We start from the raw sequence: 25,482 nt of genomic DNA, 5'->3' as shown, positions 1-25,482 counted from the left end.
TCCTTGAAATGCTTTGGCTTTAGAAAGTTTTTCCAGTAGTCTTTGTTAAATCATATGTCATTTTCAAGTTCATTAACAGTCCATTAATGTTTAATATAATAAACAGTTCATAACTGATAGCATAGTTAAACTAATAGATCTCATATCTCTATTAATTATTCTCATTTTTCTATACTTTCATTATTTTCCCATAACATATATTCATTATTTATTTTCACAATAATTTTCTATTCTTGAACTGTTTGCTTTATTTACTCTTCATAGAGGTCTATAAATTGAACATGTCTTTATACCAGTTTCTGATAACTATATTTAGGACAAACCTGGATATTTGCTAACTACTGATGATTTTGTTGTTCCAGATTATTAACTAATTATGGCACACTTTACCATTAGGTATAAAATTTAAAAAGCCAATTCATACATTAACAAATAGTCAACAATGATATTCTTCCATGTTTTGTGGAGCTGTAAGAACAGTAACAAAAATGTTATTTGCCTTTAAGAAACACATAAATTGGAAGATGAATTTTAGCACACATATTTGAAATTATAAGATTATATGTATATAGTTTGTCCTTGTGATTAAATTGACAATGACTAATAGGCTAATTAATATTTGAGGCTGCAGCCTGTTTGTGCGGCCGGTTTGCACCACCAGTCTGCTGCAGGGAGGGAAGCCAGAACCACCCAAGTTGCAAGCACACCTCTCCACCCAAGGAAAGTGTCCTCCATGGCCACCAGTGGGAGTAAGTGTGGGGTCCAGCCGCTGCCACTGAAAGAGTTTATCCTGAAGTCACCATCAGAGGGAGACATCAGGAGGGGGGAAAATGGTGGATTAGAAGCAGCCTGCGAACCCACCATTCCCAAGGAAAGAAGAGTAATTGGAAGCAGATGCTGTCAGAAGGAACATTATAAAACTATGGTGAAGCAGCGCGGGACTCTCAGTGTGGGGGGAAAAAGTGATGAGGTGATAATATCAAAGCATGTGCGGGGAAGATTAGCAGGACAGAGCTCTGGGGCACCATGCTCACCCTGCAGGCACTGTGGCTGAGTTGCGAGAGGGCTCTCTCTGCTGCCACAGATTGGGGACCTGCCTGGAGTCTGTGCAGTCATTGCACCAGACAACAGGTGTGGTGGGGATCGGGCAGCAGCTAAAGTTATCCTGAGCTCTTGGGTGCATGGCCTCAGGTCAGCACCGGACTCGGATTTGCAACTATTGCCCCCACCAGGCAGGGAGAGAGTCGACCAATAGGAGGCTTCTCTAAGATATACCGGGTTACCAGAAGCCAAGCGCCGCTCCACAACAGCACATCAGGATCTGAGCACACAGACTCTGCCCTGGGAGGCTTTGGGAGACTGCTTCTGTGGGTCCTGGAGGTTGCGGGGAGAACTCTTCAGTCCCTGGCCACTGGAACTGACCTCTGCCCAATTGAGTTGGCATCCAGTTCTTGAGCCTGAAAAATAGCCCACCACCTGGTTGGGCCTGACTCCACCCTCCAGGTCCTAATTGCCTGCTGCCTGTTCAGCCTTGACTCCGTCCTCCAGGTTGGATCAGCCCCGTCGCCCCCATGGCCATGCTTCTGGCTCTGGGGCCCTGCTCAGAAGCCCTGCTTCTGGCTCCTCCCCAATCTTGGCTCTGAGGCTCTCATACCAGAGCCTGAGGCTCTGCCTCTGTGGCTTCAGAGCTTCTGCTACATCTGGGCCACAGCTCTAAGATTCTAGCTCTGCACGGGGCGCCAAGACCTCACCTTAGATCCTCTACCACTGATGCAAGAATTGCTCCAAACTCCAACACTCTGCCCGGGAACCCCCAGCCTTGAGCCGCCAGTACACTGGGACCTGGTTTGAGCAAACACCCACAGCCCAGGAACTCACAACCATTGCCTGGATAGCCTCATCTAGCTGCTACTGTCACTCTGTGGGAAGACCCCAGGCAGAGCAATCCCCACAACCCCAGCCTAAGTGAAGAGGGTCTTGCCCAGCTTCAAACACTAAACTAACTGGTGAACATCCCAACATCCAGCACAAATATCATCCAGCACAGGCTTGAACAGAGACAATTGAAGGTGAACAGATCAAATCAGAACAGCTGCATTATAGGTTTCTATTGCACACACCCATTCCCTGCTGTGTCAACATTCCAGAGTACAGGAAAAAAAGCACCATTTAGGGACCTTTTTTCTAATTAAGCAGGAGAGTTCTCAGTAACAATCTACTTATTCTTTTAAATGGTACTCTAGAACAAATGGACCTAACAGACATTTACAGAACATTTTGCACAAAAACAACTGAATATACATTTTTTTTTATCAGCACATGGAACATTCTCCAAAACTGATCATATTCTAGGCCTCAAAATGGTCTCAACAAATTAAAAAAATGAAAATGATACCATGTATCTTCTAATACCACAGTGGAAAAAACTGGAAATTAACTCCAAGAGAAACACTCAATTCTACACAAAGTCATAGAAATTAAACAACTGTCAATGAAAGATTATTGGGTCAGTAATGAAATTAAGATGGAAATCAAAAGACTTCTCAAACTGAATAATATAGGGGACACAAACTATTAAAATCTATGGGAGCCAGCAAAAGCAACATATGTGGAAAATTCATAGCTAGAACGCTTACATCAAAAAGAAAGAAATCACAAATCAACAATCTCATGATACATTTGAACTAGAAAAGGAACTAGAAAAGGAAGAGCAAAACAAACCCAAAGCCAGCAGAAGAAAAGAAAACATTGAGGTTAGAACAGAACTAAATGAAAAGAAAAACAAACAAACAAACAAACAAAAAACAATAGAAATGTTCAATGAAAAAAAAAGTTGGTTCTTTGAAAAAATGAGCAACATGGATAGACCTGTTACTAGATTAACCAGGAATAGAAGGACTCAAATAAGCTTAATCAAAAATGAGAAAGAAGATACTATAAGTGATACCACAGAAATACCAAATATCATCTATGAATACTATGAAAATCTTTATACACTTGAAAACATAGAGGAAAATGAACAAATATCTGGAAACACATGCTCTTCCAAGATTCAATCAGGAAAAAATAGAACTCCTGAACAGACCAATAACTAGCAACCAGATTGAAGCAGAAATAAAAAATTTCCCAAGAGGAAAAAAACAAACAAACCTTGGACCGAATGAATTCACAGATTAATTTTACCAGACCTACAAAGAAGAACTTATACCCATACTGCAGAAATTATTCTATAATATTGAGAAAGAAGGGGAAAAAACACCACATGCACTCACTATTAAATTGGGACTAACCGATGAGCACAGAGAGGGAAGTAAAATTCACTGGAAATCAAGCAGGGAGAAACAGGGAGGAGGCCATGGATGAAAATCTACCTAACAGGTACAATGAACACTATTTGGATGATGAGCACTCTTATAATCCTGACTCAAGCGTAACAAAATTGATACATGTAACCAAAAATATTTGTAACCCTGTAATATTTTGGATTAATAATAAAAAATTATCAAAAAATACATTTGAAATATACATAATTGATTAATTCATTGGTCTATTAGTCATATCTTTATTCTATCAACAGTACTAATTTACAGATATGTATACATTCTCTCTGTTATTCAGATTGATGATTTTTCTTTGAATTTACTTAAGATAACACCTTTTTAAGTGTTTCTACTAAATGTAAAAGATTTAATTGTACGGTTTCCTTTGTCTATCATTATCTATGTTTCCACATGGAAAAAATTGGTGTAATTGATGTAAAAGAAATGTGGCATGCTGTTCACTTTGGGATTTAAAAAATAAAATAGCTAAGTACCCCGAATCATTATGTTTAATCACAGGCAAAGCAATTACTTCTCACCCCATGAGTGACAGTTTATGCCAAATAGCTACTGTATTCCTCATACATGGAAAAAAAGTCACTATGGCTATCACAGAATTAAAACAAAACACATTCCTTGCCAATTCACTGCTAACTGATGATTTTGAAATATTAGAAATGCTTAAAAACCTTTTTTTAACAAGGGAAAATTATTGAAAAATAATAAAGTTTTGACAAGATATATACGAAGTAGTTTAATTTTTCTTAAAAATATCTTTGTAGAATCATTAAGCTTTATCGTGGGAGATTAAATGTTTATGATCTCCTAGTTTCAAAATGGTAAGTGTTGTAGCACCATGATCTCTACAGTTGTCTCATATTCTCTTTCTGTAACCTGTGCCCCTGAGTCTGCCTCTCCACTTTCAATTTAGGGGAAAAAAAAAAAAGAACCAAACTTTCCCTCAGTAGATACACTAAATGGTTTATTATATTGATAATGGAATTGTGGAATTAAGTATTTTCTTATTTTTTTCATTCTTACGTAGTCAAGAGGAAGAAACTTAGAAGTATGTTTCCCCAGGAATTTGCTCAGTAGCAAATAGGTAGATATTAACAATATACTACCATGTTTACATATAAAGTAGATAAAAATATATACATGTGTACATGTAACATGCACATACCAGTTCAAAGTTTTGTATTTAACATTTTTCCTTAATTATGTCAATATATCAAGACTAAAATAAAATAACAAGTCAAAGTTTGGGTTGAACTGGGAACTAATAGTTTCCCTTCGTTTATTAGCAAAGAACTGCCCTACAGTTCCCACTGTGAGTTATCAACATAAATGAAAAGATTGATTTTAGCACCCCAATTCAAGAAGTCTATGTTTAATGTAAATAAGTGAGTAATCTTAAAATAATTGGTAAAAGTGTTAAGAAAAAACAATACACAATGGTGTCTTGAATTAGTTATTTCTTTTTCAAAATAGGTGTTAATGCTGATTCTGTTGTCTAAGTATTTACACGCCTAAAGAATGAGATATATCCCCAGGTTATCATCAAATATAGCCAAACACAGAATTCATCTTGCTTTGCACAAAGCATACTGATACTTGCTAAAATATTAAAAAGGAGTACAGATTGTGAAACCTTAAGCTAGGCATCATGCTGAGATTCTGACACATCTTCAGAATATTTTTCCTTAATTTACCTTAAATATAGTTTAGGATAAACATATATTTTATGAATAAACATTATTTTCCTTATGGCTATTTAATTAGTAAAGATACTTAAATATTGATAGAAATATAGTCCACATAAGCTAACCAGATGGCGGAGTCATTTCAGAAATACAAAGGCTCATACATAGTCTTTTATAAAATATTTGTCTTACACACATCTATTGTTGGGAAGATATTCTTTAGTGCTTTACTTCTTAAATGCTCCACTATGTGCGAATTGAGGTTATAACCCTGAAGTGTTTTTGTGAAGAACTCTTAAACATTATCACCATGAAATTAATTTCTTAGACTGCAAAGTAAAATATTTTTCAGTGAATGGAATTCATGAAGTTTCAGATTGCTTTCCTTAAGGTCAGACCTTCACTGAACAATTATACAATGTTTCCAATTTGTTTTAGAACAATGATTGATATTAGATATCTTGGAGAAGGTTCTATTCAAGAATAAAAAGTAATTTATTCATATATTATGCTAAAATTATTATAAAGTTATTTTCTGAAACTGAATGAATTTCTTTAGAATGATAATTTTAAATATTTGGAAACCACTGGATTTTGAGCTTCTTTCTCAGTATTCTTCTAAATGCTACTTTAAATCACTGTAACTACTATATAAAACATACATAAACATGTGGCCTATAATTCTATAATTTTGTCTTATGTGAACATTTTAAAATATAGTATGCTTAAGAATTTAAAAATTGTATGTTTACACGCAAATAATAATAACCTTAAAACTATCTCAACAAACTAGATGTTATGCAAATATAAAGCATTATTATACTGTGTTGATTCTTGTGAAATGATAATCTAATATCACATAATTTTATAAAAGTTTCCTTTAACAAATTTATTGATCAACTATTACTGGATAGTACTTTTTTTTCAGCATATTATGGGGGTACAAATGTTAAGGTTACTTATATTGCCCTTGCCCCCTTCCCAAGTCAGAGCTTCAAGCGTGTCCATCCCCCAGTTGATGCTCATCACTCTCAGGTATGTTTGGGGACAGAGTCTTGCTCTGTCGCCCCTGGGTAGTGTGCATCATCATAGTTCACTGCAACCTCAAACTGCTGGGCTCAAGTGATCCTCCTGCCTCAGTCTCCTGAGTAGTTGGGACTATAGGTGTGCACCACAATGCTTGGCTAATTTTTCTATTTTTAGTTGAGAGATAGGGTCTTACTCTTTCTCAGGCTGGTCTTGAACTCCAGCCTCAGTTCAAGCGATCCTCCCACCTTGGCCTCCTAGAGTGCTAGGATTACAAGAGAAATGCAGATTGTGAAACTTCATCAAGTATAATTAACTTCAAGATTAAATACCCACATTTATATTGAATTCTTATAAAGTTATGAGGCCATTAACATAAAAATATCAATTTTTTTCTAGTTGATATTTCATCAAGATACCTCTTATCAGGGTTTGGCTGCCCTGTATCATGAAAATTTAAAATCTTAATTTTTTTTGGTTGTACAAAACACCAAATTTGCAGTCAGAGGTCGTTAAATTTTGTAGGAGTTTTTTTTAAGGGTAGAGAAGTTAATTACACTTTGTTATTCTTGAAATCAATACTATGATCATTAATTCAAATTGATAAAGAGAAAATATAACTTTAATAATCAGAAGATAATAGAATTCATCATCAATAAAATAGTTTCTATAGAGTTTCAGTGACCACCTGCCAAATTTTCAAAGAGAGAATGTTCCTACTAAGCATTGGGGTGGACGGATCCAGTCATGGTCACTTTCAAGTGAGCCATTTTCAACCCCACCAGATTTTCCTTCTATAATCTGTATCAAATACTTACAGACCTCTGAGTGCAAAGGTATGCAATCAGTGTTGCCATGTGCAGATGTTTGTAGGTGCCAGTGGCCAACTATCCAGTGCTTTTGAGGTTATGGGTGCTTACCTGGTGAATACGTTTTTATGTGAGGAAATAATCCATATGGCAATAAACCTCCTTCTTTTGTGATGGTTCATTTGATCCTGCTGTACTTACCTTGTCACTTTAAGCCCTTTTTACCAGTTATATACTGTTTCTCCGAAAATAAGACAGGGCCTTATATTTATTTTTCCTGAAGAAGACACCCTAGGCCTGGCTGGCGTGGTGGCTCACACCGGTAATCCTAGCACTCTGGGAGGCCGAGGCGGGCAGATTGCTCGAGGTCAGGAGTTCGAAACCAGCCTGAGCAAGAGTGAGACCCTGTCTCTACTATAAATAGAAAGAAATTAATTGGCCAACAAATATATATATAGAAAAAATTAGCCGGGCATAGTGGCGCATGCCTGTAGTCCCAGCTACTTGGGAGGCTGAGGCAGGAGGATTGCTTGAGCCCAGGAGTTTGAGATTGCTGTGAGCTAGGCTGATGCCACTGCACTCACTCTAGCCTGGGCAACAAAGTGAGACCCTGTCTCAAAAAAAAAAAGAAAAAAAGAAGACACCCTAGGGCTTATTTTCAGGGGATGTGTTATGTTCCCCTAAAAGCCTCAGCTTGCAGCACGCACAGGATGGGCAGGACCTGACAAGGGGAGCCGACCTTGTTGGTGGGGCTGCCCGCACCTTTTGGACCTCTGGGATAGTACCTGTCGATGGGGCAGATGAAAAGGGCTGCTCTCCTTCTTTCCCGCTGGGCCACAAAATGCATGGGTTGTGCAGATTATGCTGCATAGCCACGCCCATCACTAGGTCTTATTTTTGGGGTAAGGGCTTATATTGTGCAAATGCTTAGAAATCCTGCTAGGGCTTATTTTATGGGTAGGTCTTATTTTTGGGGAAACATGGTATATGAAGAGGTTTTTGGCAACTTACGCCACCAGTATCATCATACATGTCAGCAGGACTCAGTTACAATATTATCTTTCTTGCCCTCATTCACAAGATAAGGTACCTGTGGATTCTAAGGTCTAACATGTGCAGCTTTACATAGAATATAACACAGAGTAAGTTCAATATTCTCATCTGTTTTAAGTAAAAACAAAAGAATAATACCAACAAAATGAGAAGGTGAGTGACAAGGCAGGAGCGAGGACAGAGAATTGGCAATAAAGAGCCCACAGTCAGAGAGTAGTTGAAGACTGAAAAATAGAAAATAGCTATCTGTTGAAAATTGAAAAGCCTGTATTCTTGCTAATACATAAATATTAATAATAATAAAATTACATAATCAACAACTTCCCAGCAATATACCCATTAGCAGTCACCTACACTGAGTTCTACTTTTACTTCCTTATTTGGCAGAAATACAAAGAAAAATAGAGCCACATAACTTAAGTTTCTTTTTCTTTATTTTTTAAAAATTTTAAAAATTTTGATTTTTTTTTTTTAGAAACTAAATCTGTCTTGTCGCCCACGCGGGAATGCAGTGGCTATTCACAGGTGTGATCACAGCCCACTGCAACCCGGAATTCCTGGCTTCAAGCCATCCTCCTGCCTCCGCCTTCTGACTAGCAGGGTAGATGCAGGCATGTGCTACCATGGAGGCTAGCTTAAATTCCTATTGTTCGATCTTCTCTGGCTCAGGTCAAAATGATTCATTGATGGCATTCTTTCAAGTATTTTAATGAAAAATTTCCCTTAACTATTAGTTCTTAAATAACATACTATAGTAACAATATTTAATTTATAAAACCATATACTAGCTGAAAACATGTTTTTTAAATGTTATTTGAGGTGACTGTTTTCTAAGAAATTTAAAACAAAAAGTGTGTCATAAACTATTTGAGGTTTCACCCAGAAGTTTTTTTTCTGAAACTCCTATAAGAATGTATTTCTTCCCATCTTAGTGTGTCCACATAAAAAGGTATGTCAATAACAGTCAATTATTGTATACTTATTCTATTTTGAATACAATATACAGATAGGATAAATGGCATGTATATTGAACATATAGACTAATTTCAAAGAACTGTGATCTATTTGGAAAAATTAAATGGATACTTTAAATATTTTGATGAGAAAATAAAAATATCATTGCCTGTTATAAAAAATTTAAAAAATTAAGTGTAATTAAGTAAAAATTAAATATCAAGTGCAAGGTTATAGCATTTAGCTTTAAATACACTAAGGTCCTATGTATCACCATTTATTCTCAAGGGATTTACTTTCTTAGTGTGCTAGAGTATAATTTCAATATGATGAATTAATAAAAACTCTGTAAATAAATCTCTAAAATTTTTATCCAAATTAGGAGACAGTACATTTTATAAATATTTGATCAACTCTTAGGAATAATACATCTGAATTCAATATTATTTTATTCTTTATGAAAAGTCAGTGTCCCTGACACTTAATCTAAGAAGAATATTTGCTTCATTAAGTGACAGAATGCCAATACACAGCACCCTAAATCCAGAAATCTTCACAAGAAAAAATTTAAATAATTCTTACCATACAATATACAAGCAACTGCCTGTAACATAAAATGTTTCTTTTTCTTCAGCAACTACCATTGTCAGCACATTGGCTTACCAATGCATATGAAATATATACCGTGTTTCAAGCATTGGGCAAGTAGTACTTATTTATGAATAAAAGCAAAATTGTAAAGCAATTTTATTAAATATTTATTTTTGAACAAGTTTTGTTAAAACATTTTCCCCTTAAATAACATAAATTTTAATTAATTCATCAAATATTTAATTGGCAAATGCTATATATCAGATCTAGGCTAAGCATTAGAAATGTAAATATATTAATCCAAAGTATAAATATATTATAAAACTAATTCTCTCCAAGGAGCAGTCTATTGGGAGAAATCACCCTAAGGAGATGATTAGAAAAAAATTAAAACTTCAAAACACGTATAAACAGCATATTGTGGGGGCACCTAAAGTCGACCTTGTGGAATATATAAAGGTGTACTCTGTGAAAAAGAGCAGAGGGATAGTTTTAGCAATCGTGTTCTTCCAATTGTTAGGTGGAAACTTGAATATATGTAAGATCGCCATTCACAGAGACATAGTGTGGAATAGCATTTAAAAGCCTGGGCACTGTTGGGGGATAACTATTAATTAAAATTCTCTTGTAAATTAATTCTGTCCATGTTCTAAAGTTTTCTCTAAAGCAGGATCCCGTCAGTGTATTCACAGTGGATTATCAGGAGAAGTGACCTGACCAGTCAATCTATAGTTTGTTAATGACTTATTTTGTGCTGTGTTGCAAGATACTTGCCTGACAAGGACAATGGAAACTTAAATATGAAGAAAGAGATCAATTGGAGTTTACTCTAGAGGGTCAACATAAAATTCAAAAGGAAAATAAGTAATTTTTGTTGTTGTATAGTCATCTGCCACATAATGATGTTTCGGTCAACAAGAGACCACATATATTATGGTGGCCTCATAAGATTATAAGAGTATATTTTTACTGTACCTTTTCTATGTTTAGATATGTCTAGATACACAAACACCATTTTATTACAATTGCCTATAGTATTCACTTCAGTGACATGCTGTACAGGTTTGAAGCCTACGAGCAATAGGCTGCATCATACAGCCTAGGAGTGGAGTAGGCTATACCATCTAGGTTTCAGTAAATACATTCTATGCTGTTCACACAAGGATGAAATTGCTTGACAATGCATTTCTCAGAAAGTACCTCAGTCCCTAAGCCACACATGACTGTATTTTGACTGCGGATGGGGGTGGGCAGTGAAAACGCAAACAGAGTGCTTTGCAAAGATGATGTTCCATAGCAGAAATTCATAAATTACTATTTTTAGAGTTTTGTTGTTATAGTTTATTATAATTATTCTTAACATTATTATGCTTAATAGGGAAGCATATAATTAAAATAATAACTTATTCCATAGAATTGCTTGACATCACGAGTAAGTTTCTAGTTCCAATCTCCATAAGACCCAGTGTATCACAGTGCGTCTTTTTAGTGTTGGGTCTATTTTCTGGCTATTTTTAATATTTAGTGAAGTTTAATCTTGTCAAAGAAATTATTATTTTTTTTATTTTCCAATACATATCAGTAAAATAAATGCCCCTCCCATTCCTTATTTGTTGAACAACCAAAAATGTCTTATGAACATAAGAAGTAACTTGAAGGGGAAAAAATGACAATTAGATATGGTTATTATAAGAATATAGAATATTGAAAACATACACATAAATTGATGGAAAGTGATATTTAGCTGAAATTACAGTATATGAATTTATTGATATAAGGGTTCAAGAAAACTTGTTTTTAATCCTGGACTGTTGCTGGTTTAACAGTAAGTTGTATATATCTTCACAACACCTAACAAAATTATAAATTTCATGAGAAGTAGGATTATGGCTTGATCACCTTCCTGTGTTAATAAAATCCAAGATGAGGTCTTTTGCATAATGCTTTGATGATTTTTTTCTATTTGTTGTTTACATTTAAATCTTTGGAAAATTGAGTTGTTTGTAAAACCATAAAATCGTTGCTTATTTAGAGAATATAGAATAAAAGTGAAATGTGATTTATTTTCATTCAGTGTCTAACGAAGAAAATTTTTCTAGATTTTTAAAATTAAACTACTGTATAAAGAACATTTTTCTCAGGCATATATCATGTAAATAACATCAAGCTGACTGGCATGTCATATTATTTTCACATACACTTACAAACAAGTATACAATATCTCAGACACTACTCCAGGGATATATATTGCCCACTGGTTTGTCAATCTTCACTTAATAAAAATAAAGTTCATATTCAGGAGTTGAGGCGGGAGGGTCAACCTGATCCCAGGAGCTCGAACGCCAGCCTGGACAACATAGTGAGATCCCATATCTAAAGTAATAATAATAATGACAATGAAGTTCAGGCAATAGTGGGTACAGGCTCTAACTGCAGGTGCTACTGTATTGTGCTTTAATATTATTGGGAATATTTATACAATCTAGATTCATAGTTTTAAAATGTGGTTTTCATGTTTAAACAACACCTTTAAGCTATAGTTTTTCTTTTTTCTTACTTTCTTTGTTATGTTTCCACTCTTGAAAGAAAACCTTATACTCTAAACTGTTTTAATTGATTAGTTTGAGGAAAAATGAGTTTTCTGGTTTTAGGGCAAAACAGAAGACTCATTTGTTAAATTAGGCATTTGCCTAATGGATATAGGAGGATCAGCAAGATTAAGGTCATGGATCTTTTCTTGTTGTCAGATAATGTGTTAAATAAAATCAAAGGGATGATAAACAAGGGTAATTGCAGAGAAAAGCATTCCCTTAGGGTTCAATTCAGAAACCATCTTAAAATGTAAATTTTCAGGATGGACAGTCAAAATCTTCTTTAAGGTAGCTGATAGGGATAAGTAAGAGAATCATTTTGAAGGAAATAAAATCTTCTATGCACTAGTTTTAAGAAAATGATAAAAATTACTTTGTTAGAATTCTGTTCTATGGATACATTTATCGATGTCTCGTGAAGTTATTTATGTGTGGCAAATGCCAATATCTTTTATGACAAAGAAAGTAATCTCAGTCTTATTAGGTAAAATTAAAACATTATATTAGAAAGTAGATATAAGCAAAACTCAGATCAACAGAACTTAATAAACTTTAGGATGATAGAACAAAATTACTTCAACCAGATAGAAAACAAATTTGAGTTATGTGGTCTTTAAAAACACATGGTATAAGCATAAAAAGAAAATCTTAAAAGATATAATCATAAAAGAATATGACAAATCTCAGATATATATCTTTCAACAAATTATTTGTTCATTGTTATTTGTTCTTACTCTTCATTGCCCTTGAACAAATAACAATGAACAAATAATTTGTTGTTTTCTTTTTTAAAAAAACGTGTTTACTTTGATGATAGCACTAATCAGAACATACAATATATTAAGGGAAAAAAACCTTTAAGAAAATCTAAGGTCAAAATCAAAAATTAAAATCATATATAATCAAAACTGACTATGATTATAAAAGACTAATAAATGCCAAAATTTTCATGCCTACTGTTATACTTGAATATTGATATGTGAATGCATCTATTATTGAGAACACAAAAATTACTTAATTTTATCACAGAAGGGAATTATATTAAGGTTGAATGAATAATATATCAATATTGAAAGATTCCTGTTCTGTATGTTTATGAAAAAAAAATATTGAAAGATATATATCTGAGATTTGTCATATTCTTTTATGTGTGATTATAAAGCTGCAATTGAAGGCAAGGCTAAAATAATAAATACTTAGAGCAATTAATACAATTTCTGCAAAATGACATAAAAATTTTAATTGTAGTCCTTTATATCAACAAAGCAAAAGAAAAATCTATATTGAATAATATACTGGATAATTAACATTATTTTAATAAAGTTTAATATTATTGTACTGTTATTGTGCTATATGATTAAGCAACTCATTAGTAAAATCTTGCCACCAGAATGAGAAAGCCATGCCATTTAAATCTCAAAAAGTAAGAAGAAAGAAATAATTGAGAATTATTAAGGTCTTGCCACATGTGAATTCCTGTGAAAAAAATAGACAGGCACAGAACCTTAGAGTAAGATTTTTAGGAAACTCAGAAAGAAAATTTAAAGTTGAGTTATACTATGGTTTATATCAGGTTGTTGAGGTGGCTTTTAATTAACTATGCATTTAGCAACTACAATGTTCAAGGCTATCATCAGGGGGTATAATTTGTACTCAGTCATCAATATTTGTAATTCTTAATATGTAGCACATTTTGAACTCAATTTATAATCAAATAACTCAATTATGAGAAAAAGCATTGGAATATATATTTTATAAGACTGATAAATAAGTAGCTTGAAAGATTAATTTATAACAAATTTGAGAACAAGAATAATGTGCTAACCCTTCCCCCCATTTTATTCAGAAATATCTGTTTTTAGAAGCCTAAAATCTCATTCATTTCACTTAACTGGATAATAACTGAATATCTACTATAGGACAAGCATAGGTGGGGCATATAAATATGATATAAGTCATGAAAATGTAGAACAGAGAAGAGTAATTTAGTACTGAGGAGTTAGTAATCACTTATCCAGCAAGTAATGGTTTGAATAGCAGCTTGAATGGGGCTTAGTTTAACAGATGTATAAAGGAATACATTCTTAGAAACCATCCTTTATATCATTCACAAAGTGGTGGTCACGAAATATGAAAGAAGAGTTCATAGAAGAAAAAGCAAAGCCTCTCTACAGTGATCTCATACATTCTAAACTATTAAGCAAAGAATTTTTCACAGTTCTTAAAAAACAAATATATAAATCATAAGTGCCATGCTCATTTATGAGACCTCCTCTTTCTTTTTTTTATAATTTTTTAAAAATTTAGAATTGAATTCTCTTTAATTTTATTGTAAGATTTTAGGATGCCCAGTAACAACTCAACTTTAAAGTAAATTATTTTACTGATAAACTGCAGAAACATATACAATTTTATATTTTTGATCATTTTTATTTTCATAACTAAATCCTAAGGACAATAGGCTGTTAATTTTTCTGCAAAGACACATTCCTTTACCATTCATGTAGCTTTTAATAAAGGCTGACTGTTGTAAATGCACCTCTTGTCCATATTTGGAATACATAAATCTATGCCAAAAATAATAAAATATTTTATACAATACAATTGATTTTTTTAAATTCAAGTTTAAGTGAATTTAAAAGATTAAATTAAATATTTGGGTGCCTATGGATAATATTTTCCTTATAATACTTTATAAAAAACATATTAGGATATATGTAAATATATTTGCTGCATATCATCTGCCCTAGATTTTATAATGGTGTTAAAAGTGCTCATTACTTAAATATAAAATTTTTTAATTTCGAAGTTATTTGCTATATAGTATATTTTATATTTAACATTTTATAAGTCAGAATGGATGGGTAAAAAACATGAGGAAAATAACACTTCTATATGTTTTCTCAAATTACCATTGTAGCTTTATTTTTTTCACTAACCTACCTTTTCAAATTACATCTGAATGGCCTTGAGTTCTTGAAGGAAGCAATCTCAATTTATCATGGCAATACAAGATCAATTTTATCTTGTATTGATCATCAGATAGTCTTGGCCTTGATGGCACTTTGGCTTCAGCAAAGTTTATTCAACCATTTTTGTAACTATTTTTAAATACACAAAATGCATATATTCCCCAACTTTATACGAGAAGTTGACATTTTTCATTACTATTCTCACTTTCTTTAAAACCCAATATAATTGCATTGTTTTATATAAAAATATATATTTTTGTTCCAATTCTATGAGAAGTTGTTTTCCTTGCATGGATGAATTAAACTATTAAACTAATCTTGAATTTTAGACCTCCTTCTTACACTAGTAGAAATTGTATCAGAAATCCCAATCTCTTGTCAATTTCATCATAACTACAATAAAAGTTTCCAAAACTATGATTAATCTAATATAAATTGGAGGTGCTTTCTCTCCTAGACCTATCAACTGCTTTCTTGTCCATTTATTTCTTCTGTCAACTAAATTGGTCTTATATTCATAAAGTGTTGTATTATAAACATGAAAGAGACTAACTAGTAATAATTTCCTAGTACATTAAAAGATAAGAATGTCAATAATTTTATGTAGATCCAGTTTATAAGTAATGAACAAGTAAAATAAATGATTAGAGAATCTGTTTTTACTGTTATAACTTAATTCTCATATTCTCATATTGTTAAAACTTAATTCTCAATATGTTGGTTTCTGTTAATTTTTATTCATCAGAAAGTACATAAAAAAACTCTTTTTTATGGTTTCAGGATATCATGGGAGTTCATTTTTTAAAGTTAATTTTAAAAAATAGGAAGAAGGGAGTGGCTTAAAATTTAATCATCATTGAAAGTAGAATGTTTCATATCTGTTTGTGGTAATATGTATTTTTTTAAAATTTATACAACCAATAGCATTAATAATCTAATTTAGAAACGTAATTTTAAAGTTTCTTTTTCTTAAGAGTTTAAAAACCATAACTTGTAAATGGCACATCTGTAATTCCAGCAGATCTGTGTCTGATTTAAAATATCACTAAATCATGTTATCCCACTGTGCCATACTACCTTTTGGAAACAAATTTTACATTTGAGAACTGAAAAGTGACAAATTTGGATTGTCATTGGCTTCCCTTTGTAGCTAAGTTGATTCAGAAGATTCAAGTTAGCTGGAAGAGGGTACTGGCCACCAAGGTCCAGAGCTGCCTCTTTACTGACAAAGCACTTCACAGCTAGGATCTTCAATAATGACATGATCACCTAGATATTTCTGTCCTCTGACCTTAGAAACATGTAAAACATTATTGGGGAGGAGGTCTTTCTCTATCAGTTATTAGCCATGGAGTAGAGAGAGCATTTGTGCCTAGCCTAAACTGTGGAATAATGAGATTTGAAATATGATGTATCTCTACTTCTTCGGAGCTTGAAAGTGTTTCTCCAATAAAATTCTCTGCATCATGTAGCACTAGAGGTGTATGTTTTTGACTCATTTGAATATTGAAAGCTTAAGCATATAATTCCAACATGTTTCAAATATAATGTATGTTAACTTTCAATAGGACTATAAAAGCTATGAGAATAGATTTGCTTATATAGATATCATACTAATAATTCATTTTTTCATTTGCTTTTCACATTTTATGAAGGTACTTCCTATGGTAATGTAAAGGTAAAATGCATCATCTCTAGCTTCACAAGTTTTACAGGCTGGAAAACACACAGATATGAACAAGTTTAATAAAATAATTTAATAACCATAATGGAGATAAAAAATGCAAAAAGCATTGTAGAAGGTTCATCTAAGCAGGACTGTTTTCTCAGAAGTGGCAGCCTTTAAGCTGAGATGTGAAGGATGTAGAGCAGTTTTCCAGACAGATAAAAAGGTAGGTAGGTATAATCTAGGAAGGTGCAAAAGAATAAATATAAGCATAAAAGAATAAGAAACATTGTAGACTGAATAATGGTTCCACAAAGATGTCTATGCCCTAATCCCTGGAACCCCTAAATATATTATACTACAGAGCAAAGGGTTACTAACCATAACCCTAACCCTAACCCCAGACTGGACTGTAGATGGCAGTAGGCCAAGGCTTCAATTAATTACCCTTAATTGAAGAGGTAATTAAGGTTAAGGACCTTAAGAGGGGGAGATTACCCTCTATTATCTAGCTTGGTCCAACTTAATTACATGAACTATTAAAAGCAGGCAACTTTTTCCAGTTAGACTCAGAAGAGAGCTGTAGCAGAAGAGATCAGAGAAATATGGCAGGAAGGGAAGTCAAACTCCAAGTGAGAGAAGGATTTGAAGCAACATTGCACGCACTGACATATGCAGTCAGAGGACATACCAGTTGAAAGGAGGTCCAGGAGCTAAGGCAGACCTTGAATGCCAGCAAGGAAATGGGGACCTCAATAGTGCAGCCACAAGGATCTAGATTCCACCAACAAGTTGAGCACATTTAAAAGCAGATTATTTCCAGTCTTCCAATAAAAACTAATCTGACTGACACCTTGATTTCTGCCTGTAAGTCCTAGAGCAGAGAAAGCATCCAGGTCAACTCATAACCATTTAACTAAAACAAAGCTAGATAGAAGAAATCAGAAAGAAGAAAGAAATAAGGATAAAGTATAATTAATGAGTTTAAAAAATATATGATAAAATCTTATAAATTTATGAGCTACCTTTCCAAAAAAGAGGTAAAGTAGTAAAGTATTCAATGCAATTAATTATAACAAATAAATAGGAATATTAAAAATAGCAATGATTAGGGAGTTGAAAATACAGAGGAAAGCCATGTATAACTCTGTGGTAATAACACATTCAATTATAAATAAAATGGATGTTTTTCTAACAGTGTCTAATTTGTCATAATTGTTCAAAAAAGAGGAAAGACACTGGAACTGTACAATAACCATAACAGAAACTGAAACACTTTAAAAATAGATTAGTATCCAAAATATGCTGAGCTTACCATAGCATCCCTTAAAATACTTCTAATAACACCATTAAAATGTAATACTTTATTTTCTTCATGGTAAAAGAGAGATGGGCCTCCTGTATAATCAATGAACTAGCTGGTCCTGAGAGTTAATGTAATTATGATTTTAAGTCAGCAGAAAGAGGTTAAAGGTCTTGGTAAGCAGAAAAACTGTTGTTTTATTTGTTTGCTTTATTTTCTATTGGTTTGTATAAACAAGATGCCATGCAGTTGAAGGTCATACTCATTATTTTAGATGTTTATAAATATTACTCCATTTCAGTAATCCACAAGTGCCCTCAATAATTTTGTGGTTCATTTAGTCACGAACTCCGATACAATGCTTTTTAGAGCAAATTACTCTAACAATTTTTGGTAGCTCAAACATTACTTTTAATGCCCATTAAAGTTTGGAATTATGTCAAGAAAGTTATCAAGTACACTCAACAATAATATATAATCAATACATTCAAGTAGATATTTGGTAAGCCTTTTCTTTATAAAATATGAATTTTTATGTTTTATTAAAAGCATATCTAAATTTCTGAAGTAAGCTAAAATATATTTAAATGCTTAAATTTCAATTAATATTAATAAATATAATAAAATAAATTAAACAAATCATTTTCTAAAAATGTGGTCTTTGAAACTTTTAAGAAACAACTTATACATCAAATAAAAGCAACATTCGGTTAGGTGGTGTTTACCTATATTTAGGAATTTATAGAACTTTCATGAACTATATCTTTTTGAATTTTTTAAAAGAAAGATGTTCAATGTCAAACCCAGTGCATATTATTATGATGAAAAGATATGTTTAAGTCAACATAGATTTAAGTCTAATAGTATCTGCCAATTTGTAGGAGTTATAGCCCAGTAATTTCTTTTAAAATGACAAATCAACAACTTTTCCTCATTCTAATTGAAGCACATCTAAGCAGCATAAATTTTTATACTTTAACCTGATGTTATATATTGCCCAGATTAAAACCGCTTTGGAAAACAGTTGAATTTTACCCATACTTACAGTGTACAGTTAAATATGTCATTGTTTATAAGATGTCAATTATAATTTAAATGCTGAAGAATCTGCTAGTAGAAAAGGAGGCAATTGCAATGTTGAAGTCATAGGTCAATAATCAAAATATAATTTTCAAGAATTCAATATGTTTAGCACACCCACCAAATTACATTGATATTTTAAAAATATTACCTGTATACTTCATTAATTTGAAGATGATATTTTAAGTGTGATTCTAAATATTGATGCTAAGAAGAATGCATCTGTATTATAGCAATCACCAAAAAGCACATTTACTACTAAACATTTTTACACTTTATAGTGCTACTATTATTTGAAAATCTACACCTAATTTCATGATCCAAACTCTTATGGTAATGTTTAAATTAAAGCAAGCTTTCTAAAAACCTTCCTTTTTGGAATCCCCATTCACCCTGCTAATCTCCCTGAAACTATTGCTTCTTGGTGTTTTATATATTTGATTGAATTTTTTATGATATGCTTCTGTACATCTAAATAATTTTTTTTATTCTAAGGAAGAAGAATTGTGGTAGGACTTGTAACAGACCCAGCCATTATTTAAATCATTATCATCTAGTCTATGAACAAGCAAATCTCACAAAAGAAGTGAATTTGAGCCTGACTATTTGAGGGATATAGATGGTTAGATACATTACCTCCTTACTAGTCGACTAAAACTCCAAAAGTGTGGTTATGATTATGGGTTGAATTGTTTTTCCCTCAAAATATGTTGAAGTCCTAACCCCTAGTACCTCAAAATGTCACCTTATTTGGAAACAGGGTTATTGCAGATGTAATTAGATAAGAAGAAGTCACATGGGAGGAGGGTGGACCCCTATACAATGACTGGCATCCTTATAAGTAGTTGACCACGTAAAGTCATTGAAACACAGCGAGTATGCCATGCAAAGGTAAAGTCAGACAGAGTGATGCACCTATAAACCAGGGAATTGCCAGTCCTAACCAAGAGCTGGTCCTAACCTTTAAAGGAAAGAATTTTAACAGAAGAATATACAGTAGAAATTTTCTTGAGAAGATGGTATATCCCAAACCTTCCCATAATCAATCCACATGATCCAATGAAGATAATCATCTTAGGTAACTGTATTAATTTCCTAAGGCTGTGGTAAAAAAAGTACCACAACCAGGTGACTTCAAAGGTAACAGAACTTTATTCTCACAGACTTCAGGAGGCTAGAAGTCCAAAATCAAGGTTTCAGCCTGATTGGTTCCTTCTGAGAGCTCTGAGGGATAATTTGTTTCATGCACAAAATTGTTAAAAGTGTTGGGTTTTGGAGTCTGAAATGCCAGTTCTTAGTGCACTCATGGCTGAAGAATGATCAGACGTACCCAAGTTAGGCAAGCACAGGAATGAGGTTTATTGAGGAGAGCAAGAGCAAGATATAGGTTTGCAGAGCAAGATACATATGCCGCAGATGACAACTGGACCCATTGTTGTAGCAAAAGAGGGCAAAAAGTGAAGGCTTGGTTATGGTCTGGGTGTTGTTTTATAGTGCCTGGATTGGAACCTCCCTTGTGGCTAAAATGTCACCATGAAACCACTTTGATTGGACAGTTGGGAGTTATATGACCTGAGTCTTACTATGCATGTGGATCTCTCATGAACCTTTTTGAAAGCCAGTTGTTCTAGGTCACTTTCCAGACTCTGTCTATTGTACCTATACTGTTTGGTCCATAGGCTAGAGGGTCCTCTGCCTTCTTTTGCAGTTAGTTCACTAAGTTCTGATTGGCAGATTAGTAGGTTGTTCCCTCCTTCCTCAGGTAGGGCAGTCACTAGGGACAGGGTTAAGATGGGGTGACTCCAGGATGGTGCCTACTTTTGTTCTTAGGAAACCTGGAATCCCTCGCTATTTACCTATGAAATATTGTATGATATTATCTTCAGATTTTGTATATGAGGTGTTTATGAAACATAAATAAATTTTATTTTTAGATTTGGCTACCACTCCCAAGATATCTAATTATATATGAAAATATTCTAAAATTTGAAAAAAATCCAAAGTCTGAGGCAATTCTAGTCCCAAGCATTTTGGATAAGAGCTGACAAAAATAATCAAAATATTTTACCCCAAAATATATTTTTTTGACAAAATTTGAGATGGCTGCTCAGAGAGCCAGCAAACAGCAGTAACCCTGCAAAGTTGTCTTTTGTGGGGGAGATTTGCATTGTAGAGTATCTGCATTGATGTAGTCAGATGTTCTTCTAGGCCTTTGCTTATCTGGATCTAGGAAAGATTAACTGAGAGGCTGACAGAAGGTCTGGAAGAAACATTTGCCATCTATTTTCTCTGAGAGTTGCAGCCTTTGAAGTTTCATTTACATAACAATACCACCTTTGTTAGCCAGGCTGCACTTTCTCCCTTCCATAACCTGTTTTGCCATGGGCCAAACCACCATTCTTTCTGCAACCTCAAGATAGTATATGAGCTTCTGCACACTGTTGAGGGTGGGGTAATCACTCTGATTTTCCTCTGTGTACATGTTAACAAATTCGTATGCCTTTTCTCCAATTAATCTGCCTTTTGGTAGCTGATTTTTTAGCATATCTTCGGAGTGTGAAGGGGAAGTTTTCCCTTGGTTCCTACAATACTCAACCTATATTAGTTAATAGTTTAAATTTATTCAGCCAGTAATCAACAGAACCAGTATTCAAATTCAGAGACATACGACTTTGTGGTTCTTTATCATTCCATTAAACAACAGTGCTATTCAAAAAACTCAAGTCTCCACCTTCCATCAAGATATATTTACATATATAAGTGAAAAGAACTGGCTTTGAAGATGTTTAATACAGTCATGTATTTTAGTTGGATTTTAATATGATGTTCCCACCTTGTGACATGTGGAATTAGAACAGTGAATTAGAAATATTTGATTTTTTATTTTAGTACCAAATAGAAAATGCTCATAGGTGGGAAAAGATCAAGGGAATGCTATTCTAATATTTATATTGACATAAAAAGATTGTTTTATTCTTGTCCTTTATTAAGTTGATATTAATGAAATTGGCAAAATGAAAATGCAAACCTATTAGTAGTTACTTGTGTTGCAGATATTTCAATAATAAAATGTTTGCTACTTAGTAAACAGAACCAGACAACATTCCCAGATTAAGTGTAAATTACAGGCAAAATGTGAAATACAATTGTAGATGAGGATTATTAAAAAGAATTGTATGATTCTAAACAGAGTTAAGAAAGCTGACCTGAACACTTCATTGTAGAACATGTTTTTCATCTATTGAGCATTAGTGTGGAATCTAGGTAACTCTATAACAAGACCATGTGTATTTGCTTTTGAATTACTATCTGATCAACTTGGTATTTTTTGATGCTAATGAGATTGCACCAACATTTACCCTATTCGGCCTTAAACAAAACAGAAGACTCATGAGGATGAAACCCAAATTTTGCAAATGTTAAAGGAATAAAGCATCTGCAAAATATTTTACATAAGCGTCATAGAACATATCCCAGAAGGCATTGTTTGAAACTCCAAAACGTTTGTTATTCATATCAAAATGAATAGCATGCAGTACATTTGGGACAGCAAAACATATTGCATTCTGATTCTTCTTGTACACCCTAGATTTTCATATAAAAAGGAAATACAGCTTTTGTAGGTCAGCTGCTATTTTGGATCAAGCATAATATTTCTATTTATAACATGATGTATTTACTTCACAGATCAAAGAGGTTAATTGTTTTATGAAAGTTATAAGATTATACACGAGATGGAAATTCAGGTCTTACAAATAACAGAGTGAATTCTCTTTTATTAAATTTTATCTTCTTTTTTTCTAAAGAGAGGCTGCTTCATATACGTACATATAAGATAATCATCTTCTAAAACTGTTGTGAGCTATTGCAATTTGTTAACTTTAAGTACACTAATTTTGCAAGGGATGCATATGTTTAAAATAAAAAATATTTATGCTTTATTTTTAATCGAATCCTGAGATCACTGCTGTGTAAACAAAGAGTTTAGTTTCTGGCTAATAAAAAAGATCCATTTATTTATTTATCTATTTTTAGTGTGAGAATAATAGAGAATGCACTACCTTTTAAAAATAAGGTACACATAATTTTACTTTGAATTTATGTGTTTATATTAGTTAAAAATTATATTACTACTTTTTTTTAATTCTTTGTTCTTGTAAAGTTTTATTGGTATCCTGTTCATCTCTTGGCATAAGAACCCAGCCCACACGCTAGAATGTAGACCTTTGGGAAAGGACCTGCTCCACTTAAGCAAGCTACAATGAAGGGGCAGATCCTAGGAAGAGAACAAAACTGTCAGAGTTCCAACCAAAGAAAGAGTTTAATTAATGATGGGCAATGTTGTGGAGACAGTTGGAGAAAAAGAGAAAAAGGTCTGTTAACCTCAGGATACTACAACCCTGAAAGGAGTGCTTTCTAGAACAAAGATAAAATCAGTAGGACAGATTTGTTAGCATTTTACTTTTCCTATTACAGTAGGATGCTGATCTAATAGGGAAGTTTTAAAGTGTGGAATGGGAAAAAAAAAGAAAATGACTTCAGAAATAACAATCATTTATCCATTGCACACACCATTGTATTATGCAAATCAACCTTTTGGAAAATTTTAGACACAGAAGGGAACTAAACAGTCCCCCCCCCCAGAGATGAAAAGCTTTTTGGCTCTTAAGTCTTTGATAAAAGGCATACATAATTCTTATGTCTACTCTACAGAGCACTGATGCTAGTGGGATTTCCAATTCTGAGTTACTAACATTCTGCAATGCAGACAGGGTTCAACCATCTATCTTACACACCTGCATTACATTACAGGACTTAAATGCATAATCCAATAATTTCTTACACTAATTAATACATTTTTAATTGGTTGCATATATTAACATGTACTACAAGATTCTTTTCTAAGAAGCATTACATAATTAATGGATATTATAAAAAGATTTGATTAGTTAAAAGTAACAAGCATTAAGAGATACATACAAAACTCAGCCTGATGAGACGGGGTGTGAGCCTGTAATGAAGCATGGGGTGCCAGGCTTCTCAAGGAGTATCCTTCAAAAAAAAAAACGGGGCTGAGGGTTGGAGGATAAAAAGATCACAAGACCATTAAAAAATCAGATAATTAATTAAACATAGATTAACTGTAAATAGTTCTTTCTCTCATTCTCTTTCTCTCTCTCTCTCTCTCTCTCTCTCTCTCTCTCTCTCTCTCTCTCTCTCTCTCTCTCTCTCTCTCTCTCTCTCTCTCTCTCTGTCTCTCCAGTGGACAAAAAAGAATAAACTTCCAATGCCGACTCCTCTACTATATATCTACTCTATTATAGAAAGGATGATTTCTACAATAGCCTATGGTGCTGCCATTCACAAAGGCTCATGTGGTATGTGGGTTGAGCCCAAAGAGCCACCACAGGCATGGGATGGAGTTTACTTGTGTCAGTGTGTGTGTGTGGTTTGTGTTTGGTCTTCAGGGAATTCTTTACACAGCTGCATCTCTGTTTCCTATTTTAAGTGCACTCTGTACAATCATCTGGAACACCTGATCCAGATTGATGGCCACGTTGGCACTGGACTTGACATAGGGAATGTTATTTTTGCTGTAGAACCAGGCCAGTGCTTGCTTTTTGGCCACTTATCTAATTTCGATGTCAATCTTGTTTCCCAACACAACAAAGGGGAAGTTTTCAGGATCTCAGGGACCAGCCTGAATGAGAAACTCATCTCTCCTGCTATCAAGGGTTTTGAACATGTTGGAGACAGTCATGTCAAATACCAGAACACAGTGGCCTGTACCTCTGTAGGAGGTGATGTCAAGAGAATGAAACCTTTTCTGCCCTACTGTGTTTCAGATTTGTATCATGACTAGTTTGTCATAAACCATCACCTCCTCGGTGAGAAAGTCTGCTATGATTATGGGTTGGTACTGATTAATGAATTTCTTGTTGAAATACTGGTTCATGAGTGATGTCTTACCTACCCCAGAATCTTCCAGGATGATTAACCTTCAGCAACACTTTCTCACTAGAGGTCATCCTTCCAACGAGGCTGAGACTGTTGTACTGAGGGCCAGGTGCCTCTTGAGGGCTCCTGGCCTGGGAAGAGACACAACAGAAGACAGAAGAAGAAAAGTCCAAGTTCTTGTTCTAGTGGACTTCTCCATGATCTCCAAGTCTCCAGTGCTATAGCTGCTGCCTCCTTGAGCTTTACGGCCAAGACTGCAGCCCAACTCCCACTCCCGTCACCACCCTCACCCCAAGTGGAAGTCGCAATACACATAGTAATGTTACCAACACTTCAGTATATGTCCCCAAGGCGAAATCAGTGAGAAGGAAGAACAATATCAAGTGGTTTAAAGAAAAGAAAAGAGAACTTTGTTAATTTACCAGCAAATCAGGAGGGTGGCAGACCTTTGTCTCA

At 33.8% G+C, this 25,482-nt stretch overlaps 1 pseudogene; it reads right to left on the bottom strand.

The window, feature by feature from the left end:
• Window positions 1–23,179: 23,179 nt before the first annotated feature.
• On the bottom strand, window positions 23,180–25,097 carry LOC105872376 (ras-related protein Rab-7a pseudogene; annotated as a pseudogene).
• Between the last annotated feature and the right edge of the window lie 385 nt (window positions 25,098–25,482).

The sequence above is a fragment of the Microcebus murinus genome, chromosome 15, assembly GCF_040939455.1.
Source record: "Microcebus murinus isolate Inina chromosome 15, M.murinus_Inina_mat1.0, whole genome shotgun sequence".
Lineage (NCBI taxonomy): Eukaryota > Metazoa > Chordata > Mammalia > Primates > Cheirogaleidae > Microcebus > Microcebus murinus.
The sequence above is the reverse complement of the archived record's forward strand: the minus strand, read 5'-3'. Positions and strand labels throughout refer to the sequence as shown.